Source organism: Gavialis gangeticus, unplaced genomic scaffold (genome assembly GCF_001723915.1).
Source record: "Gavialis gangeticus isolate Ggan-Ray unplaced genomic scaffold, GavGan_comp1, whole genome shotgun sequence".
In the NCBI taxonomy this organism is placed as follows: domain Eukaryota; kingdom Metazoa; phylum Chordata; order Crocodylia; family Gavialidae; genus Gavialis; species Gavialis gangeticus.
The window spans coordinates 14725260-14733009 of record NW_017729028.1 but is presented as its reverse complement, the minus strand read 5'-3'; the positions used below and the strand labels follow the sequence as shown (position 1 = coordinate 14733009).

The 7750-nt window shown below is 44.1% G+C and overlaps 1 protein-coding gene and 1 long non-coding RNA gene across 2 annotated transcripts in view; both read left to right on the top strand.

The window, feature by feature from the left end:
• NBAS (neuroblastoma amplified sequence) overlaps nt 1-7750 on the top strand; it is a 457208-nt gene that overhangs the window by 427690 nt on the left and 21768 nt on the right. The window lies entirely within an intron of this gene.
• The window catches only part of LOC109300171, an 8976-nt gene continuing 6622 nt past the window's right edge, over nt 5397-7750 (top strand). Inside the window, exon 1 of the long non-coding RNA XR_002098150.1 lies at nt 5397-7350. This is a non-coding gene — a long non-coding RNA (uncharacterized LOC109300171). The remainder of the gene's footprint in view (nt 7351-7750) is intronic.

The following is a 7750-nucleotide window of genomic DNA, read 5'->3' as shown; positions in this document are numbered from 1 at the left end:
CGTGCAGTTGCCCCAGCAACCAGCACCTGAGCTCCCCTTATTCCTTCTCAGGCACAGGGCACCTGGGTGACCCTGTGACAGTGCCAAATGGGGCTCTCCAGGCATCTGTCCTGGGTTCAGTATTGTTTAACATCTTCATAAATGAAGATGTGAGAAAAGTCAACAGCATATGGTGTTGTATTAACAGGAGTGTCTCTTGCAAATCAAGAACAAATATTCTTCTGCTCAGTTCAGCACTGGTGAGATGTAACCTGGAGTATTTGTCCAGTTTGGGGCCCCGCACTTCAAGACAAATATGAACAGATTGGAAAGAGTCCAGTAGGGAGCAGCAAAAATGTTTGGTGGCCTAAGAAGCATGACTTAGGAGAAAAGGCTGAAAGAGGTAATTTAGACAATAGAAAGAAAGACTGTGGCGGAATTTGATAGGTCTTCAAGTACCTGGAGGGTGATGGCTGTCTCTGTGACTGTAGGAGACAGGGCTAAAAGCAATGGTCTCATGCTACAGTAGAGGAAATTTTGGTTGAAAATTGGGAGGAACTTTTTGACTATGAGAGTGGTCATGAATTCGAACAAAGTACCTAGAGAAATTGTGGAATCTCCAGCCCTGGAAATTTTCAAGAACAACTTGGAAAGACACTTGTCTGAGATTGTTTAGTCATGAATGATTCTGCCTTAAACAGGGATGACCTCATGTGGTCCCTTCCAGCTCTACTTTCCTACGATCCTTAATAACCACCCTTCAGGTATTTGAAAAGTGTTACGAAATCCTGCCAGTCTTCTTTTCTCTAAACTATCATAGTATGGTTGGAAATTAGGGTTAGAAGGGACCTTCAGGAGGTCATCTAGTCCAACCCCTGCTCAAAGCAGGATTATCCCCAACTAGATCATCCCAGCCAAGGCTTTCTCTAGCCAGGTCTTGAAAACCTCCAAGGATGGAGATTTCACCACCTCTCTGAGTAACTTGTTCCTGTGTTTTACTGCCCTCCTAGTGATAAAATTCTTCTTAATATCTAATTTAAACTTCCCTTGCTGCAACTTGAAACCATTGTTCTTTGTTCTGTTATCTGCCACCACTGAGTACAGTTTAGCTCCATCTTCTTTTTTGAGCCCCCTTCAGGAAGTTGAAGGCTGCTATGAATTCCCTGTCAGTCTTCTCTTTTCCAAACTAAATAAGCCCAGTTTCCTCAGCCTGTCCTCAGACGCCATGTCCCCTAGCCCCTCACCATTTTTGTTCCCCTCTGCTGGACTCTCTCCAATTTGTCCATTTCCTTTCTGTAGTGGGGGCCCAAAATTGAACACAGTACTCCAGATGTGGCCTCACCAGTGCTGACTAGAGGAGAACAATCACTTCCCTTGATGTACTGGCAACACGCTTTCCAATGCAGCTTAGTATGCTGTTAGCCTTGGCAACAAGGTTACACTGCTGGCTCATATTCAGCTTATTGTCCACTGTAACCCCCAGGTCCTTCTCTGCAGAGCTGCTGCCCAGCCAGTCAGCCCCCAGCATGGGACTGTTCCATCCTAAGTGCAGAACTTTGCATTTGTCCTTGTTGAACCTCATGAGTTTCCTTTTGGCCCAATCCTCCAATTTGTCCAGGTCACTCTGAAGCCTAGACATAGTCTCCAGCATATCTATTACTCCCCACAACTTGGTGTCATCTGCAAACCCCCTGAGGGTGCATTCTGTACTGTCTTGCAGGTTGTTGATGAAGACATTAAATAAAACTGGCCCCTGGACCGACCCCTGGGTCACTCTAGTTGATACTGGCTGCCAACTAGACATCAAGCCATCACTACTCTTTGAGCCTGATGCTCCAGCCAATTTTCTATCCATCTTACAGTCCATTCATTCAGCCCACACTTCCTTAGCTTGCCTGAGACAATGTTGTGGGAGACTATCAAAAGCCTTGCTAGGACCAAGGTACACCACATCCACCAGTCCCCCACTTACACAGAGTCAGTCCTCTCATGATAGAAGGCAATCAGGTTAGTCAGGACTGACTTGCCCCTGGTGAATCCATTCTGATGGCTCCTAATCACCTTTTTCTCCAAGTGCTTAGACATGGATTCCTTGAGGATCTGCTCCATGATTTTTCCAGGGACTGAGGTGAGGCTGACTGGTCTGTAGTTCCCTGGATCCTCCTTTTTTCCTTCTCTCTTTCTTTCTTAAATATGGGCACTAAGTTTGCCCTTTTCCAGTCATCTGGGACCTCTCCTGATCACTATGAGTTTTCAAAGATGATGGCCAGTGGTTCTGCAATCACATCACCTAACTTGCTGAGCACTCATGAGTACATTCTGTCTAGCCCCATGGACTTGTACGTGTCCAACTTTTCAAAATATAGTTTCTAACCTGTTCTTTTACCACTGCTAGCAGCTCACCTCATCCCCAAATTGTGGTTCCCAGTGCAATAGTCTGAGAGCTGACCATGTCTGTGAAGACAGAGGCAAAAAAGGCATTGGACACTTCAGCCTTTTCTGCATCCTCTGTTACAAGGTTGCCTCCCCCAGTAAGGGACCCACATTTTCCCTGATCGTCCTCTTGTTACCGACATACTTGTAGAATCCCTTCTTGTTACTCTTCACATCCCTTGTTAGCTGCAACTTCAATTACTTTTTGCCCTTCCTGACTTCACTCTTGCATGCCCGAGTAATGCTCTTATATTCTTCCCAGGTCTTCTATTTGTTCCTCTTAAGTGTAATAATTTTTGTGGGTGGCTTCCATGGTGCCTTAAACTGAATGTGCAGCAGGACCTTGCTATGCAGCCTGAAGCTAGCTGCATGGCAGGGCTCTGAGACTGACCCTAGTTTAGTCCCGAGGCTAGGACCCACAGTCAGCTGATTATTAGTCTCAGTTCTGGGACTACACTAGAGTCGTGAACTCGGTCCCATGCAGTCGCAGGGCTGAGATCAACTATTTATCAGTCCTTGCTTCAGGACCATATGAGTTCACTTGGTACTGGCTTTCTACTTGCCCATTCAAGGGGAGCCTGGCATCATGATCCCAGACGTCCCCTTAACCGGCAAGCTGTAATGGCATAATTAGGATCTGATCCATGATCCCAAAATCCTGCCATGTACTTGTGGTATGGCAGGAGGCACAATTGTTGGGATTTCAGAATAGATCCCATTGTGCCATTAAGTGAACATGTGGTGGAGGCTAACGACAGAGACTGGCCAAATTAAAAACAAACAAAAATTAAAACTAGTAGATCATTTTGTAAGTGTCTGTAGCATTTATAATTTTGTCAGTGGAGGCTTATGAGGTCTGGTGTGGGAGGAAAGGAGGGGACCCTCTTTCTGTGGACATACCATCATTGCAGGTTTCTCACTTCTGAGTCTCTAGGAGTAAGAATCTTAAGAGTTAGTATAGTTTCCTATATGGTTCTGAATACAGAAGACCCAAGAGTGATATCACAGCAGAAAAATGTTCAAGTAATTTTTTCTTCCCTTGTCAGTACTATATGTGCAGGTCAGTCTGCCACTGATCAAACTGGCCAGATGGATTAAGAAATGTGCCGCCTTTGATAAATTAGTTATCGATTACTGCTTGAAACACATTACAAGGCTTACATGGCCTAGTAATAGCAGCTCAGGATTCTTATCAACCATGACACTAACACCATTTTCAGCAATCTAGCTAAGGTTGCGTTCATGTTTTCATTTTATTAACTCCTCTGTAAATATTGCTGTAGGCAAAACTTTCAAATGCGAGGTCAGTTGGAAACTAGAGCAAATCTTTTTATACAAATTGTTACAGCATATGTGGAAGCATTCCTGCGTGGTGTGTGCATGCATGTGTTAACCTAAATGTACGTTCAATAGAAAGGAGTGAGGTCAGACAGGTGCTGCGAGCTAAATAAAAGCCATAAACAGAACATATTTAAGGATTAAGTAATAAAAGCCCTTCACTGTCCTAAAATGAATATAATTTAATATGAAAGTCTCTTCATGTTTCAGATCTTTATTTGATTAGTTCCTTCTTTATCAAAAATTATTTTTGTCAAAAAGAACCTGGATTTCTGATGAGTCTACACTATTTTGGTTCTTTTGCTCCATAGGCCAGTAGTGCTCAACCTTGTGACCTCATGGGCCAGGTGACTGGCATGGGCCCATCTCTGGGCCAGATCGGGCCCTGGGGCTCAGCACTACCTCCTCCCTGCCCCGAATGCTGGGATTGGGTCCTGAGGGCTTGGCACCTCCCCTTCCCGGCCCTAGGCACTGACCTTGGGTCCTGGGGGCCCAGCACTGCCACCTTTCAACCCACCCCACTCACTGTGCCCCAGGGCTCAGTGTCACCTGTATTTGACCCTGCTTACTGGGTTCGGGTGCCAGATCCAGCACACAGGGCCCAGGACTCCCATGAGTCGAGAGATTTGGCTGCAGGGGAGACATGGGGCTGCACACCAGAGGTTGATCACCCTGCCATAGGCAGTCAACCAACAAAAGAAAAACAGAAATCAGCTGTGCTTGGCATGGACCAGCCAAATCTCTGAACCCATGAGAAGTCCTGGGCCCTGTGTGCTGGATCTGGCACCCAATCCCAGTTTTGCCCCCAGTGATCCCTAAAGTACGATGATGTAGATTATATAACTTGTTACGTTGCTACAAATACAAGTGCAGCAAGCAGTTAGTTTGGCTTCTGTTTCCCCATTTAATATGGGCCCCCTCTACTTGGCCCCCCAACACCTGCCCTCTGCCTCTGTTTTCCCCACAGCATCAGTGGGGACTGGCTGAATTTAAAATGACCCTCCAATAATTAAATTCTATACATGAAAAATTATAACAAATTATAAATTTTACATGTATAAAATCTAATTATGGGGGGTGGTCATGTTAAATTAAAAGTTGTCTTGGATTTGGGTATATACAATAATTATAAACACCAGACAGTATTTGTAAAATAAGTATCATCTTATAGCAGTGCAGTGATTTGGGTAATAGTGATTTCTTAGTCTCATTCCAGTTCCAAGCAAACAGGTATATAGCTGTCCAATGAGCATGACTATAATGTTTTTCATAGATGTAAGGTCGGAAGGGAAGTCAATAGATCATCAAGTCCGACCCCCTGCATAGGCAGGAAAGTGTGCTGGGTTCAGATGACCCCAGCCAGATGCCTATTTAACCTCCTCTTGAAGACCCCCAGGGTAGGGGAGAGCACCACCTCCCTTGGGATCCTATTCCAGATTTTTGGATTTCTAACTGTGAAGAAGTTTTTCCTAATGTCCAATCTAAATCTGCTGTCTGCTAGCTTATGGCCATTATTTCTTAAGACCTCCAGGGGCATCTTGGGAAGTAGAGCCTTACCAATTCCCTTCTGCGCCCCTATGATGAATTTATAGGCAGCCACAAGGTCACCTCTCAACCTTCTCTTGCAGAGGCTGAAGAGGTCCAGGTGCCCTAGTCTGTCCTTGTAGGGCTTATATAAGGAAGTTAATAGGTGTGTGTTAGTTTGTTTTTAAATAAAAGCCTTGGCCTTAATACATGAAAGTGCATAGGCATGTGCGTAAGCCATAATGATTTCAAAATATACTGCCCAGTAGACCAGCATGTGTAGTCCATCTTTATTCAGGAAAGCATTTAAGCACATGTCTAATTATGACTGAGCTAGCTGCTTAGTTAGCCTAATAATGTTGAGTCCTTTGGCTCTGGCTCTGAGCACAGGGCAGTCATTCAGAGCCCCAGAATAGATTGTTCTAACACTTACGAAGAAACTGTGTTACATGTAACTAATAGGAAAAAAATGCTGAAACACTTGTGTGATCTGAAGTTTATTGCTGTAAAAGAAGCAATGTTAATAATATACATTAACAGCATTTCCAAACTTACATAGGCTAACTGAATTTTTGTACAGTATTCTACAATAAGAAAGTAACTATGTTTGAAAAGCAGTTTTTGGCTTTCTTACTTATGGGTTTCAGAAATGCTTACAGCACCTAAGATAAATATCACCAAAAATATCCATTCTTCTCATGTATTTCCCTGTTACAATACTTAATTATGTTCAGCGTAATTTTAGATATAATATTAGATTCTTAAATTGTTTCCTTTTTCTTCTCTTCTCCCACAATATCAGAATACAAATATGTGACTCATCAACGTGGTTTGCTTTCTGAAAGCCTTTTTATAGTTGTGTTGTGTCTCATAACACTGCTTCTTCAGTTATGATTTTGAAGAGTTATCAGATACAAAGTGTTACCAACATAATAAAACTGGTGTTTCATTCAGGCTGTATATCCTACAGCCCTCAAAAATGTATTTTTGTAACACAAAGGTGTATGAGTGGCACTAAGTTGCGATTTGTAGAACCAGTAGGACTTCTGGAATCAGAAAGTGTAAGCTTTGCATTTTGTAGTCTTCTTTGTGTGATGGTGATTAGACATAAAGTAGAAAATTGAAATGTCAAGGCTTAATATTTTAAATTTTGATAAACCACATACAGCACCTTTACAGCCACTCGTCACATACTCTTGCAATGTTAAGTGTCAATAAAAAGCTGTCATCAGCAAATTTAGGGTGCTTGGGTACCAGTAGCAGTCTAGTCACAACAGCACAAATATTGATTTTGGCTAATTTACCCAGACCAACTGTAGGATAAATTAGTCTCCATTGGAACTTAGTACAGCTGTGGCCAGGTTCTTCCTGCTGCCAACCTAACTTCAGATACCATTACGGTATGTTACAGTCTAGACCAGGAATCAGAAACCTTTATGAACTGTAAGCCACCATTCTGTGCATTGGTTTTTCTGCTGGATGTTGCAGAAGGGATGACAGCATGTAGCAGAGGAATGCAGGGCAGAGAAGGTGCCCCTGGCTGCCCCATGCCATTAATCCCCATCACTACCACAGGTTGTGGTGGGCCAGATTCAATCTCTTTTGTGGACTAGATGCAGCCCTTGGTCCATATATTGCCAGCCCATGGTCTAGACATACCCTTGGTCACTCCTCAATTATGTGAGTGAGTCGTGGCACACTGTCATATTCATCAGTGAAAAAAAAAAACTCAGGATAGTGTAGACCTTTTTTATTACCAGGTATCTTGAAATGTTATGTCATCTCTTATGTAGCAAAATGTGTTCTCAGCCTTGCCTGAACTGTAATACAGACAACAGTTGAATGCATTTGGAAGGGGTTGAGCTAGTGGTGGTGTCTGCTAGTTTTTGTACGTAAATTTTCCCAGCAGTGTAGTGTTCCTGCCTGTATCAAAGGAGAGTATGCCAGGTGATATGCAAGCATTTTTGCCCCCAGGTCTTCCAGACCTAATCTAAGGAGTGAAAAATGTGTAAATTTTGGGGGGTTATCATAATTGCCTCCAAATAATGCATCACTCACCGTTATGTTGCATTCCAGGTGTCACGGAGTGGGGCCTAGGAGCGGCTGTGATCCCGATAGTGCCCTCTGCCGTGCCAATTAGGAGATCCAGCACCCTCTTATTCTCGCCCGTCTTTGATCTTTTATAATTTAATATGGGAGGCTGCCTTTGATCTCCTGGTATCTATGGGTGACTTGGTGCACCCCCAGCCTTATGGGCTATGTGTGCCTCCTACCTCCCCTTTAGCACACCCCAAGCCTCACAGTTATTCCAGACGTTCTTGTGTCTCCAGTCTTACATTAGCCCCTCCTGGGCTTTACTCTTGCAGGCTGGCCCCCCCGGGCCTATGCCACACGCTTCCCGCGCTCTTCCCCTCGCTGGGGCCTGTCTCTGTGCCTCTTGCCCCTCACGGGGCCTGTCCTGTGCCAAAATCCGCAC